This window comes from Odocoileus virginianus, chromosome 3 (assembly GCF_023699985.2).
Source record: "Odocoileus virginianus isolate 20LAN1187 ecotype Illinois chromosome 3, Ovbor_1.2, whole genome shotgun sequence".
In the NCBI taxonomy this organism is placed as follows: domain Eukaryota; kingdom Metazoa; phylum Chordata; class Mammalia; order Artiodactyla; family Cervidae; genus Odocoileus; species Odocoileus virginianus.
Window position 1 is genome coordinate 84,109,047 of NC_069676.1, and position 15,167 is coordinate 84,124,213.

The 15,167-nt window shown below is 40.0% G+C and overlaps 1 long non-coding RNA gene across 8 annotated transcripts in view; it reads right to left on the minus strand.

Moving 5' to 3' along the window:
- The window catches only part of LOC110130695 (uncharacterized), an 871,740-nt gene that overhangs the window by 694,155 nt on the left and 162,418 nt on the right, over positions 1 to 15,167 (minus strand). For 7 of the 8 annotated variants that reach the window (XR_011486989.1, XR_011486993.1, XR_011486996.1 and 4 more), the window contains one exon: positions 14,540 to 14,604. This is a non-coding gene — a long non-coding RNA (uncharacterized lncRNA). Of the gene's footprint in view, positions 1 to 5,256; positions 5,322 to 14,539; positions 14,605 to 15,167 lie in introns of all 8 variants that reach the window. The other variant, XR_011486995.1, reaches the window with a different exon arrangement.

Here is a 15,167-nt window from a genome sequence, read left to right on the forward strand (position 1 = left end):
GAATCCCCATGGACAGAGGAGCCTGGCAGGCTACAGTCCAAGGGGTCACAAATGAGTCAGACATGACTTAGCACACATGCGTGCTACACACTATAAAGGATTAAGGTTTAAAAATAGATCTACATTTATTACAGTTGACTTCGAAAACAATATTGAAGTAAATAAAGAGTTTACAGAATGATGTATAGTGCGTGATTTCAACATGACTATGATTATTAATTTTATGTGTCAACTTGCCTGGATCATGTGGAGCCCAGATATTTGGTTAAACATTATTTCTGGATGTGTCTGTGAGGGTATTTTTGGATTACATTAACATTTGAATCTACTAGACTTAGTAGAACAGATCACTGTCCCCAATATGGGTGGGCATCATCCAATCCATTCAGGGCCTGAATTTAAAAAAAAAAAAAAAAAGGTGGAGGAAGGGAGAAGTCTTTCTTTCAGCCTGCCTACTGAGATGGGATGTTGGTCTCCTGCCCATGGGCTAGGACTTCCACTATCAGCTCACCAGCTCTCAAGTCTCTGCAACTGAACTAGAACGTGTCCCATCAGCTCTCCTGGTTTCAGGCCTTTGGAGGAGGACTGGAACTATGTCACCAACTTCATGGGTCTCCACCTTGCAGATGGAAGATGATGGGACTTAGTCTCCACACTCACATTTTTCAATGGCTTATAGTAAATCTCTAAGCATAAAAAGACAGATGGATAGCTAGACAGAGAGAGAAATGGAGGAGAGAGATGAAGCAAAAGAGAGAAAGATACTATTGGTTCTGTTTCTCTGGAAACAGACAAACACAATGACTTAAGAGTAAATCTTTCCCATATATGAAGAGAAAGTAGAAAGCCCTTCTCTCCTAGCCCTAGTGGAGTGAGAATTAATGTGAGGTCCACAAATAGAGCAGAAAGGGGCTAAATTTGAGGAGTGTATAGAAACTCTAAATATCTATAAGGAAATTCGGGAATATTATAGCAAGAAGCTTATTTCTCCGAGGGCTGATAGAAGTTGCAAGATTCTAGGACTAGTTTTGGAAGTGAGAGAGTAGAACAGCAAGGTGGGGTTTCCCCGGTGGCTCTGCAGTAAAGAATCCGCCTGCATTGCAGGAGATGCAGATTCAGTTCCCAGGTCAGGAAGAACCCCTGGAGAAGGAAATGGCAACTGCCTCCAGTATTCTTGCCTGGGAAACAACATGGACAGAGGAGCCTGGTGGGCTACAGTTCACCGGGTCACAGAAGAGTCAGATATGATTTAGCAACTAAATAACAAAAACAAGAAGAGGGAAGTACAAGGAGGTGGCTAGAGATGTGAGTGTGAGACAGTGCTCTTAGTTACCTATGGTCTGTGAGTAGGGGCTTAGAAGTTTCTACATGCCTTAGTGGTTGTGGAGGTTCTAAGGGAACTAGTTAAACAGCATAGATCAGGAATCAAGATCAAGAAATTTTAGTGAGCTTTTAGTAGGCTGCATGCAAATAGCTGGGACCGTGGATTTCAGTTGTTGCCTTCATGACGACCACAGAAGCCAGCTGGAACTAGTCACACTATTCTCATTACCACCAATCTGTGTGTGTATATGTGCTCGCACGAAGTCATGTCTGACTATTTGCAACCCACATAGACTGTAGCCCACCAGGCTCCTCTGTCCATGGGATTTTCCAGGTAAGAGTACTGGAGTGGGTTGCCATTTCCTCCTCCAGGGGATCTTCTTGACCCAGGGATCAAACCCTCATCTCTTATGTCTCCTGCATTGGAGGTGGATTCTTTACCACTGTGCCCCTAGATTGCCACCAATCTACCCAGATGCTATCTAGGGAGAGAAAGAGAAATTCAAAGGACTAGCATTTTTATAAAAGCGTTTGACTTTAATGAAGAGGTTAGGAGACCACTGATTGTCAAGATTTCTTCCTGCCTCACATCCCTGCACACTACTCAGTAACAGAGGAGGTTATGAGAAAGATTACTTACAGACTGCCTTCTTCAGTTTCAATTTATAAGTTTTGGCCCTGCTACATATCCACATTTTGGAAATCCAGTTTCACACATTGTTTATCAAAGATCTGTGCCATATATTAAAATGAACTTTCCTACTCTGTATGAGCAGTAATGTAACTAATAACATCTGGCTAAAAAATAATAATGCTTCATGTTAGCTTGACTTTATAATAACACCTAGTTTAACTGTTTGAAAGCTTGGTGGGGCATCTACCACATAACATCTGTCTATCAGGCAAAATTTGTTGTTGTTGGTCATTTGCTGAAGTGCCCAACATTCTCCCCTCACCCTGACTTACTGAATAGGTCCTAAAAGCATGAGCTTCCTTTAGAAAGTGAAGTCGCTCAGTCGTGTCCGACTCTTTGTGACCCCATGGACTGTAGCCTACCAGGCTCCTCTGTCAATGGGATTTTCCAGGCAAGAGTACTGGAGTGGGTTGCCATTTCCTTCTCCAGAGCTTTCTTTAAGACATCCTCAAATGTTTTAACTGAACCGCCCCTAAGCTTTACTGTCTATACTCAACCAAAAACAGCATACTGGATCAGAGGCTAAGTGAGGAACTTTTTCATCTTCTTCCTCTCCATTTAAGTTCAAGTCAGATATTATTTTGAAATTAATATTTATTTGGATAAAATCAGAATACCAGCCTAAACATGGACCTTATGTTATCATTCTGAAACTTCCACTGCTATTTTTGTACACATATTTCTTTCCCTCTCCCTTCCAATCCTTATAACTTTATCCTCACTAGGATTCTTCTGTGTTAAAGCAGATAAGCAAAAGTGAATCTTTACATTAGCCGGAAGGCAGTAGGCAGGAAAAGAAAAAAGAAGTGGTGGTCACAGTCGAAGGACATGCTTTTCAATAGTGGTTCAGACATTTCAGGAAAGCTTACTCATCTCCTTTCATATCTGCTGGTATGACCGCCTTATTCTTCTTTGTCAGATTGCCTTCAGGGTTATCTGCTGTTTGTCATTACAAAAGTCAGGTCTGCTCAGGATCATGTCAAATAATTTATCCCTGTATCCTTATTTTAACTCCCCATTGCTTCTTCCCAGCACTGCATTCTGGGTCTTAACCATACTTGATGTAATAGTAGTTGGGTGCCTCACAGCATCACTTTCTCTCTTAATGTGAATACCAATGTTATGCAAATGCCACAAGAATGTCTCAGATTATATGGTTTTGCTGTGAAATCTAAACAAATACTGAGTCCCTTGTGGGAGGAAAATAAAGCATCCTCAGAAAGTGTTACCGCTACAGTTTATTACACTGGGATTACTATTCACTTAACAATATAAAATTACAAAAAGACAATTGCATTTTATAGGTATCTTACAAATAAATTCATACTTTTTTAAAAGCATGCTGTTTAACTTTGTCTGGAATCTTACCTTCTGCCCCCAAATTAAACAGCTTACTTTTCCACTGTCTAAGTATTTGCCTTACATGTGAATAATACAGTTTAATCAGATTTTCTAAAGCTTTTATTAGATTATTTTAAAGTGACATAAATAATGTAACGTAAGCCTACTTTCATATTAGATACCTTCTGTGGCAGCTCACGCAGCTCAAGTTTTTCTTTTTTTTTTTTAATTAAGGCGATTCCAGCAATCATTTCTGACTTTTGTGGCATCTTTCTGCAAATCCTATCTACTTTACTGCTACATTGAGGTTCATTTGTGTCATTCAAATCTTTGCTCTTTAAATATCCACTTATAAATTTATTATGGCAATACATTCATATCTTTACATTTAATCTGAAATTTCGATAACAAGCAGGAGATGGAATAAATGAGTAGCAGACACACTTGACAAAATTAAAATGCTCTCCTGTCAGCGCCCATATGAACTATTACAATGACAGAATAGCATTTTAATTTTGTCCAGTTCTTCTTTCACTCTTCATTTCTCCTTCTCCATCTTTCTGTGGAAGCTTTGATAAAAGATCTAGACTTTAAGTGCCCAACATCCTCACAAAAATGTCGGAGAATGTTTTAGAATCATGGATTTTGAATGACAGAGATGAACTTCGCTGCAGCACTGCTGCAGTGGGGAATTTATCATTTTGTTAATTAAGAAGGGTTTTCCAATAGTCACTCCAGAAATTGCCTCTGGAATATCATTAATTAACAATCCCACTTCCACCATGGGAGGGAGGGGGAAGGCCAAGCAGCAAAACTGACAAAAAGAGTCACTACTAAAATACACACACATACAAATTTGAGAAGCACCAGACAAATTTGGAAAGGAGGAGAATTATTTAAAGCTGGTGTTACAGGATCAGCAGAGTTAACAAAAAATCCAATTTGTAGCCTGAAAGCTATCTCCGTTCACAGGCCTTGTGTTAGTCTCCAAACAAAGTCAACAGTTTAGAAACTCTTTATCTGAATGAAGCAATTTACCATGTTGTTTGGAATTTGAGGTTCCTTGTTTTCTTTCCTTTTCCATGATGACTGTTTCCTTTCTAGGGAAGAAGAAAACAAGTCTCTCTTTTTTTTTTTTCCAGTTTTCTTATTTGTTAAGTATCCAGGTAACAAACTACTTAAAATCAACCAAATGAAACTTGATAATTGGCCCCTCTCCCCATCTGAACCACAGAAGAGTGTAACCATGACAACCTGTCGTTTCGAGCAGACCATCTCCTGTACCTTTCAGGATTTAAGTATGTGAGAATCTATCCATTCCTAAGTGGAATCATCATGCCGGGAACATTTTATTCTTTATTGTAAAGGAAAAAAGAAGCCAGTATCCTAAATAGTTCTCAACAAGGTGTTCAGGTAAAATAGAGGTTCCATGGCTGTGAAAGATACAGATATATACTCTAATCTGAAGTTCTTCCTTGTAAGAAATAAACAAGAAGTAGACTTTATGAAAGAGCAATAATTAAAGCCACAATGACTGTAGCAGGATAGCTTGCTAAAATCTTACGTTTCCAAAATAAGAAGCTTTATGGTTAGAAAGCAGCAGATTGCAGAAACAGACCCTCCAGAATTTATAAAGGAGTTTGATGCTTATTATAGTCACAGTTGGGCTTCCCTGGTGGCTCAGAAGGTAAAGAATCTGCATGCAATGCAGGAGACCTGGGTTCAATCCCTGGGTTGGGATGATCTCCTGGAGAAGGAAATCACAATCCACTCCAGTATTCTTGCCTAGAGAATTCCATGGACAGAGGAGCCTGGTGGGCTACAGTCCATGGGGTCGCAAAGAGTTGGACACGACTGAGTGATTTTTAATAAAGGAATGTGATCTTTACAATACTCACAGTTAGCATGTATCAGTTAAGTACTATTCACCTCTTTTGTTGTTGTTTTCCTTTGGCAATCAAACCTGAAAACAGAACCTCAGTTCAGTTCAGTCGCTCAGTCGTGTCTGACTCTTGAATCGCAGCTCACCAGGCCTCCCTGTCCATCACCAACTCCTGGAGTTTACTCAAACTCATGTCCATCGAGTCGGTGATGCCATCCAGCCATCTCATCCTCTGTTGTCCCCTTCTCCTCCTGTCCCCAATCCCTCCCAGCATCAGGGTCTTTTCCAATGAGTCAACTCTTAGCATGAGGTGGCCAAAGTTTTGGAGTTTCAGCTTCAGCATCAGTCCTTCCAGTGAACACCCAGACTGATCTATGTGGATTTCATAATACATGGAAACAACTGTTTTTTACTTCTAGGGAGAGAGTTTAACCTGGCCAGGAATAATCTCATAACTCTTAATCATCAGTTGCCCCAAACTGGAAAAGAAGTTTTAAAAGTGATTCCTTATTAAGTAGATCAAGAATTTTTAACCATTACAGTACTCCTAGTCATGACCAAAATCCATGATCACCTTCCATTCTAGTAATGAAACTGGCAGTCAACTTATACATTCCCACGAGAGTAAGAACACAAAAAGAGAAACTGTGTTTTGGTCACTCAGTCGTATCCGACTCTTTGTGACCCCAGGGACTGTAGCCCGTCATGGAATTCTCCATGCAAGAATATCAGAGTGGGTTGCCATTCCCTTCTCCAGGGAGAAAGAGAAACTGGTAAGTGAATATTTCAAGTTGTCAGGCTATTGGAAACGAAGCAAGTTTTGTTAGAGCTGAGTATACTTGCTTTGCAGTCTTTACATCAAGGGGCTCTAATGGGTATCGGAAGAAAACTCAAGGGTGGATCATGCCCTTCCCACTGAACACACTGACAGCAGACATATTTCTCCCTCACTGGTAGATGGGGATCACTGCGAATGGAGCTAACACCTTTTCCATTTACACTATCAAAGCCACCTGACATAATTCTCCAGTTCCTACTCAAGTCTCGGCTCCTAGTCAACAAACGTGGTGGTGTTGTTCTTGTTCAGTCATTCAGTCCTACCTGACTCTTTGGTGATCCTATCTTCTGTAGCCCACAGCTGCTCTGTCCATGGGATTTCCCAGGCAAGAATAGCGGAGTGGGTTGCTATGTCCTTCTCCAGGGGATCTTCCTGACCCAGGGATCAAGCCTGCATCTCCTGCATTGGCAGGGATATCATTTACCACTGAGCCACCAAGGAAGCCCCAATAAATGTGTTGCAGTTCAGTCTCAGTTGTGTCTGACTCTTTGTGACCCCATGGACAGCAGCACGCCAGACTTCCCTGTCCTTCGCCTTCTCCCAGAGCCTGCTCAAACTCACGTCCATCACTGAGTCAGTGATGCCATCCAACCATCTCATCCTCTGTCATCCCCTTCTCCTGCCTTCATTCTTTCCCAGTATCAGGGTCTTCTCTAATGAGCTGGCTCTTCGCATCAGGTGGCCAAAGTACTGGAGCTTCAGCATCAGTCCTTCCAATGAATATTCAGGACTGATTTCCCTTAGGATTGACTGGTTGGATCTCCTTGCTGTCCAAGGGACTCTCAAGAGTCTTCTCCAACACCACAGCATACTGAGAATTTATTGTGTGAAGGGTTTGCTAAATGCACTGGGGCATGGAAAGAAGCAATATTCGATTTTCTGTGAAGTTTCTATGAAACTTTAGGGCTCCTACCATCCTCTTGCAAGGACCTGGCAGGGATGCTGGCAATTTTTTTAATTTAAAATATTTATTATTTTTCTTTTAAAGTTCTAAAATTGTATGAGCTTTAGGCTCTGCAAAACCTAGATGCCTCCCTATCAGGTTTCACTGAATTTAATGGAAGCACCTTAAGATGTGTATGTTTTTCTGTGAAGAATAACTGCAAGAAGAGCCTTGGAAACTGACTAACAGTGTTGCTATAGGTTTAAAGACTTTTCAAGGAAAAGAATAAACATGGCCTAGGTGATATAATGATGAAAACTATAATAAATTAAAGTGGTCTCCATTTTACTGTTTGGGACATCCTTATTTAAAGCTGTTTTTAATATGTGGAAAGTTTCTGGCATTAAGTTAAAGAAACCAGTTGAGAAATTTTCTTTTGCCAGTAAACGAATGAAGTTTAATGTGAAAGTATGTAAAAGGAATATATAAATATTTTGTGTAATACATAGCCAATTACAGTCCTAATAACTACCACTTATTGACTATATATTTTGTGTTGAGAGGTATGCAAAAAAAAAAGTTACAGACACTGGAATCAAGTAGAACCCTGCAGATCCTCTCACCCCCAAGTAAAAATCTGAGCAGATAATGATCAGGGTTAGAGCCACAGACTCAGAGTCTGCTGCACATTTCTTAGCTGCTCTACAGATGCTGAAACTGCCACCAGAGGAAGAGGAAGCTAACTGCATGATTACCGGACTACAGTCATAATATAAACTGCTAAAACTTGAGCAGGACTGAGTCTGTAGCTCATACAATTCTGAGAACGGTTCTCAACAGAATGAGAGTAACACTATTACTCATCATAATCTATACCTTCGTGGGCATGAAAAGAACTGTAGCTTGCTCTCTCCCTGTATGAAAGCAAACAACCAAAACTGTCAGCATAGCCCCATGTTGACATCTTCCACTCTGAGAATACAGCACTCTGTCAGCATGAAGTTACAAAAGCTAGACCTTCACCCCTAACCCCATAAAATGGAATGATGTTCTGTCAAGTGGGGATCTGTAACTAGCTTTTAGCTGGAAAGAGCTCTCTGCAGGAGGCTGACCCTTCTGTCTACCTTAAGCCAGGAACTTCCACGCTCGACTCATCTCCAGCCCAAGATCACCTTTCAAACCTTTTAATCACAAGATACCTTGCCTAATTTCTCCATTATTTCCATCAATCAATGAAATAGACATGAAGAATAAGTGACTAACAGATGACCAGATCTCTTCCATAGTGTTCCCTTCAGTAATCTCCCAGACAAACTGTGACCAGACCTTGTGAACAAGATAACAGCCAGAGAAGATCAACAAGCCTGCACACAAGTCTGCATACAGTGGGAGATGACAATTGTGACCCCCTATCTCAACAAATATCTAAGATTTCCTCCTTGTTTCCCTTTAAAGTTTCAAGGTTAAGAAGAAACTTCAGAGGTGGTTTCTGAGGAACACTGAGTCCACCGTCTCTTCAAATCTGCCATATTGCTGAAGCCACCATCTTGAAAGCATTCTGATTAAAAGCGCCTTTCCTCTCTACCATTGTGAGTATTGATTTTATAAGCTGTGAGCAGCAGAATCCCCTTCAACAGCACATTAAATCCTCATAACAAACCTGTGAGGTAGATACTATTATTACTTCCATTTTACAGAGGACTCTGAAAGTGAAGAAAAACTAAAGAGCCTCTTGATGAAAGTGAAAGAGGAGAGTGAAAAAGTTGGCATAAAACTCAACATTCAGGAAACTAAGATCATGGCATCTGGTTCCATCACTTCATGGAAAATAGATTGGGAAACATTGGAAACTGTGACAGACTTTTTTTTGGGGGGGGGGTGGCTCAAAACTCACTACAGATAGTGACTACAGCAATGAAATTAAAAGATGCTTACTCCTTGGAAGCAAAGTTATGACTAACCTAAATAGCATATTAAAAAGCAGAGACATTACTTTGAAAACAAAGGTCCATCTAGTCAAAGCTATGGTTTTTCCAGTAGTCATGTATGGATGTGAGAGTTGAACTATAAAGAAAGCTGAGCACCGAAGAATTGATGCTTTTGAACTGTGGTGTTGGAAAGACTCTGAGAGTCCCTTGGACTGCAAGGAGATCCAACCAGTCCATCCTAAAGGAAATCAGTCCTGAATATTTATTGGCAGGAACTGATGCTGAAGCTGAAACTCCCACACTTTGGCCACCTGCTGTGAAGAGCTGTCATTTGAAAAGACACTGATGCTGGGAAAGATTGAAGGTGGGAAGAGGAGGGGAAGACAGAGGATGAGATGGTTGGATGGCATCACTGACTCGATGATATGAGTTTGAGTAAGCTCAGACTTACTTTGGTGTTGGTGATGGACAGGGAGGCCTGGTGTGCTACAGTCCATGGGGTCACAAAGAGTCAGACATGATTGAGACACTGAACGGAACTGAAAATCTTACTAGAAAAAACTATTAACTCAATACTTTATAACAATAAATATAGGCATCTGACAAAATCTTGATTTGAAATGATAACTTAAAAAACCTCCCTTGAAGAAATTTGAAAAAATGAATTTTTTACCTATAGTATTTTCATTCCCTTAAAATCAATAGCTTTAAGAAATCATTGAAATGGAAATATTTCTATCCAAAAATGTTTCAGTATCACTTATAATAAAAAATTACAAATATTTAAAATTAAAGGTATATTCAATTCAGTTCAGTGGCTCAGTCATGTCCAACTCTTTGTGACCCCATGAACCGCAGCACACAATGCCTCTCTGTCTATCACCAACTCCCAGAGTCCAGCTAAACCCATGTCCATTGAGTCAGTGATGCCATCCAACAATCTCAAACTCTGTCATACCCTTTTCCTCCTGCCCTCAATATTTCCCAGCATCAGAGTCTTTTCAAATGAGTCAGCTCTTCACATCAGGTGGCCAAAGTATTGGAGTTTCAACTTCAACATCAGTCCTTCCAATGAACACCCAGGACTGATCTCCTTTAGGATGGACTGGTTGGATCTCCTTGCAGTCCAAGGGACTCTCAAGAGTCTTCTCCAACACCCCAGTTCAAAAGCATCAATTCTTCGGTGTTCATCTTTCTTTATAGTCCAACTCTCATATCCATACATGACCACTGGAAAAACCGTAGCCTTGACTAAACGGACCTTTGTTGACAAAGTAATGTCTCTGCTTTTTAATATGCTATCTAGGTTAGTCATAACTTTTCTTCCAAAGAGTAAGCGTCTGCTAAATTTCATGGCTGCAATCACCATCTGCAGTGATTTTGAAGCCCAGAAAAATAGCCAGCCACTGTTTCCACATCTATTTCCCATGATGTGATGGGACCAGATGGCATGATCTTAGTTTTCTGAATGTTGAGCTTTAAGCCAACTTTTCCACTCTCCTCTTTCACTTTCATCAAGAGGCTCTTTAGTTCTTCTTCACTTTCTGCCATAAGGGTGGTGTCATCTGCATATCTGAGGTTATTGATATTTCTCCCAGCAGTCTTGATTCCAACTTCTGCTTCCTCCAGCCCAGCATTTCTCATGATATACTCTGCATAGAACTTAAATAAGCAGGGTGACAATATACAGCCTGATGTACTAATTCTCCTATTTGGAACCAGTCTGTGTCCCATGTCCAGTTCTAACTGTAGTTCCCTGACCTGCATACAGGTTTCTCAAGAGGCAGGTCAGGTGGTCTGGTATTCCCATCTCCTTCAGAATTTTCCACAGTTTATTGTGATCCATGCAGTCAAAGGCTTTGGCATAGTCAATAAAGCAGAAGTAGATGTTTTTCTGAAACTCTCTTGCTTTTTTGATGTTCCAGCAGATGTTGGCAATTTGATCTCTTGTTCCTCTGCCTTTTCTAAAACCAGCTTGAACATATGGAAGTTCATGGTTCACTTATTGCTAAAGCCTGGCTTAGAGAATTTTGAGCATTACTTTACTAGTGTGTGACATGACAGCAATTGTGCAGTGGTTTGAGCATTCTTTGGCATTGCCTTTCTCTGTGATTGGAATTAAAACTGACCTTTCCCAGTCCTGTGGCCAGTGCTGAATTTTCCAAATTTGCTGACATATTGAGTGCAGCACTTTCACAGCATCATCTTTCCAGATTTGAAATAGCTCAACTGGAATTCCATCACCTCCACTAGCTTTGCTCATAGTGATGCTTCCTAAGGCCCACTTGACTTAGCATTCCAGGATGTCTGGCTCTAGGTGAGTGTGAATCATCACACCATCAACATTATCTGGGTTGTGAAGATCTTTTTTGCACAGTTTTTCTGTGTATTCTTGCCACCTCTTCTTAATATCTTATGCTTCTGTTAGATACATACCATTTCTGTCCTTTATTGACCCTCATCTTTGCATGAAATATTCCCTTGGTATCTCTAATTTTCTTCAAGAGATCTCTAGTCTTTCCCATTACATTGTTTTCCTCTATTTCTTTGCATTGATCGCTGAGGAAGGCGTTCTTATCTCTCCTTGCTCTTCTTTAGAACTCTGCATCAAATGGGTATATCTTTTCTCTTCTTTGCTTTTAGCTTCCTTCTTTTCACAGCTATGTGTAAGGCCTCCTCAGACAGCCATTTTGCTTTTTTGCATTTCTTTTTCTTGGGGATGGTCTTGATTCCTGTCTCCTGTACAATGTCATGAACTTCTGCCCATAGTTCATCAGGCACTCTATCAGATCTAGTCCCTTAAATCTATTTCTCACTTTCACTGTATAATCATAAGGGATTTGATTTAGGTCATACCTGAATGGTCTAGTGGTTTTCTCCACTTTCTTCAATTTAAGTCTGAATTTGGCAATAAGGAGTTCATGATCTGAGTCACAGTCAGCTCCCAGTATTGTTTTTGCTCACTGTATAGAGCTTCTCCATCTTTGGCTGCGAAAATGTAATCAATCCGATTTTGGTGTTGACCATCTGGTGTTGTCCATGTGTAGAGTCTCCTCTTGTGTTGTTGGAAGAGGGTGTTTGCTATGACCAGTGTGTTCTCTTGGCAGAACTCTTAGCCTTTGCCCTGTTTCATTCTGTACTCCCAGGCCAAATTTGCCTATTACTCCAGGTGTTTCTTGACTTTCGACTTTTGCATTCCAGTCCCCTATGATGAAAAGGACATCTTTTGGGGGTGTTAGTTCTAGAAGCTCTTGTATGTCTTCGTAAAACCATTCAACTTCAGCTTCTTCAGTGCTGTTGGTCAGGGAATAGACTTGAATTACTGTAATATTGAATGGTCTGTCTTGGAAATGAACAGAGATCATTCTGTCAGTTTTGAGATTGCATCCAAGTACTTCATTTTGGTCTCTTGTTGACTATGATGGCTACTCCATTTCTTCTATGGAATTCTTGCCCACAGTAGTAGATATAATGGTCATCTGAATTAAATTCACCCATTCTAGTCCATCTTAGTTCATTGATTCCTAGTATGTTGATGGTCACTCTTGCCATCTCCTGTTTGACCACTTCCAATATGCCTTGCTTCATGGACCTAACATTCCAGGTTCCTATGTGATATTGCTCTTTAAAGCATCAGACCTTGCTTCTATCTCCAGTCCCATCCACATCTGGGTGTTTTTTTGCTTTGGCTCCATCCCTTCATTCTTTCTGGAGTTATTTCTCCACTGATCTCCAGTAGCATAGTGGGTACCTACTGACCTGGGGAGTTCATCTTTCAGTGTCCTATCTTTTTACCTTTTCATAAGGGTATATAATTATGATTGAATGTAGGGAAATTTTTATGTTAGAATGATGCAAAGCCATTAAAAGTTTTGTTTAAAATTTTACCTAACATTATGGATATACAAATACTAAACACATGAAAATGCATTAAAAAAAAAAGACTGCAGAAAAATATGCCAAATTGTAACAGTTGTTTGAGATTTTGGTCACCAGGTGGAAAGTTCTATGTGCAATTGAAGGTATGAGACTGGATGATAAGACATATCTGAAGCTCCAATGAAGAATCATCAAGCAAATAGTGAAAGCCAAAATAAACCAGACAGCATGAGATGAGATTAAAGTTTTTGTAGTTTTGCTGAACTTTTAAAATCTTTTAAGTTTGAAGTCTGCCTGTAATAAAAGTATTTTTAATGGGGAATGACTGAAAATTGAAGACATTGAAGAGGATTTAGAGAGACAGAGAAACTTCACTTGGATCTGGAAATATCAACAAGATTTATACGATGAGAGAGGAAAAGGCAATCCAGTACCAGTACTGGATAAGCGCCAGTACCAGAAGTAAAAGCTTGAGTAGAGAATGTGCAGGCTGCATCTATTTGGAAATGCCTTAATTTGATGGAATACAGGATTCCCTTTGGAAAGATAAAAATGCATTTTAACCTTTGGTATGAAACCAGATTATTATGCAATTTAGTGCCATCTTGAGGAGCGTGAAAGCTACCTAGTAATAAATTTTGGATCAATATAGGCTATCAAACCAAGGACTGGTGTGCAAAACAGCCCTGCAGGAAGAAGAATCCAGGGGGCAGGGCAGGGGGAGCTGTATGTATATGAGATGGGATCTCTGGAATACTGAATTCAGAGAGCACTCTTCCATAAAGCATATGATGATTAGCTATGAAAAGACTTTATTCATAGTTGTTATGACAAGGAATGAACAGACCCCAAAGAAAGTTTAGGAGAATCAATAGGATTTGATTAAAATAAATAAATGTATAAGTAAAATTAATTGGAGGGTACAGACATTTGGGCTTCCCCTGTAGCTCAGCTGGTAAAGAATCCACCCTCAATGCTGGAGACCCCAGTTCTATTCCTGGGTTGGGAAGATCTGCTGGAGAAGGGATAGACTGTTCACTCCAGTATTCTCGGGCTTCCGTGGTGGCTCAGCAGTAATGAATCTGCCTGCAATGCACGAGAGCTGGGTTCAATCCCTGGGTTGGAAAAGACCCCCTGGAGAAGGGAATGGCTACCCACTCCAGTATTCTGGATTGGAGAATTCCATGGACTGTGCTGTCCATGGGGTTGCAAAGAGTCGGACACGACTGAGCGACTTTCACGTCATCTCACATAGACATTTCAGAGACTCTGAGGTCCACTGACATCAACGGTACATATCTATTTTAAAGGAGAAAGGCACAGCTTATCGGAAAGAAAATGATCTCAAATTTTAATATGTTCAGCTTGAAGCAGTCCACCAACAGAACAAGTCCCAGAAGCAGTTGGGATATAGACCTCAAAAGCGGAGAACACGAAGCAGAGTGTCTTTTATGACTCAAATGAAGTTATGAGCCAGAAGAGAGGAAAAAAATAATCATCTCTGCTTCGTACCATGAGAGGGTGTTAGCAGTTACTCATTTTAAGTGTCACTTTGCAAACAGACTTAAACCAACCTTTTGGAACCTCACCAAATTATAAATAGAAGTTCTGTAAAGAGAAGGGCCATCAACATGGAAGAGAAAGTAAAAACCATGAGTCACAGCTGATTCAGGGAAAACACACAAGAAGGAAAGAGGAATGGCCTAGAATTAAACTCTGGGAGCATTCATACAAAAGAGAAAAAGAATAATTTAATTCCAAAATGCAATACCTTAAACTCGGAGAAGTGAGGCCAGTTTTGTTCTTCAGCCCAGATGTGGACAACACATTGAAATCCTAGAAAGAAAAAGTCAGAAAAGACATAAAAAAACACACTTCTTGGGTCAGAATTCAGAGTACACTGTTTACCAAAAAACAAGAAGAAAACTCTCCAAATCAACTGATACGACTGCATGTTTCACAAGAAATCTATTACTCAAAAATTCTTCAGGGAAAATAAGAAGCAGATACATTTTTATTTCAAACTCAATGACCAAGAGATTAAGACTAAAGAATGTATTTCGAATTAATTGAATTAACCTGTAATGTTGAAATTGAAATGCTTACATTTTACTTCTAAAAACACACATGTAAATCAAAAGGACATAAAAGTAACTACCTATATAGACTATCCAAATTCCAAATCCTTTTTCCTATGTGTGTTTGTCAAACTACAAATACAGTGACCTGCTTTCTGTGTCTTGGTTTCTTCCCAGCCACGATTTTAGAAAGAGCCATTATACTCCTTCTCATAGGATCTCACATTTATGGTTTCTCAAGTACATTTCCCACTTTCACTCAAATTAAAGAAAATATGTTCTTTCTTCTGAAGGGCAAATCCAAGAAGCTTAGTTAAATTG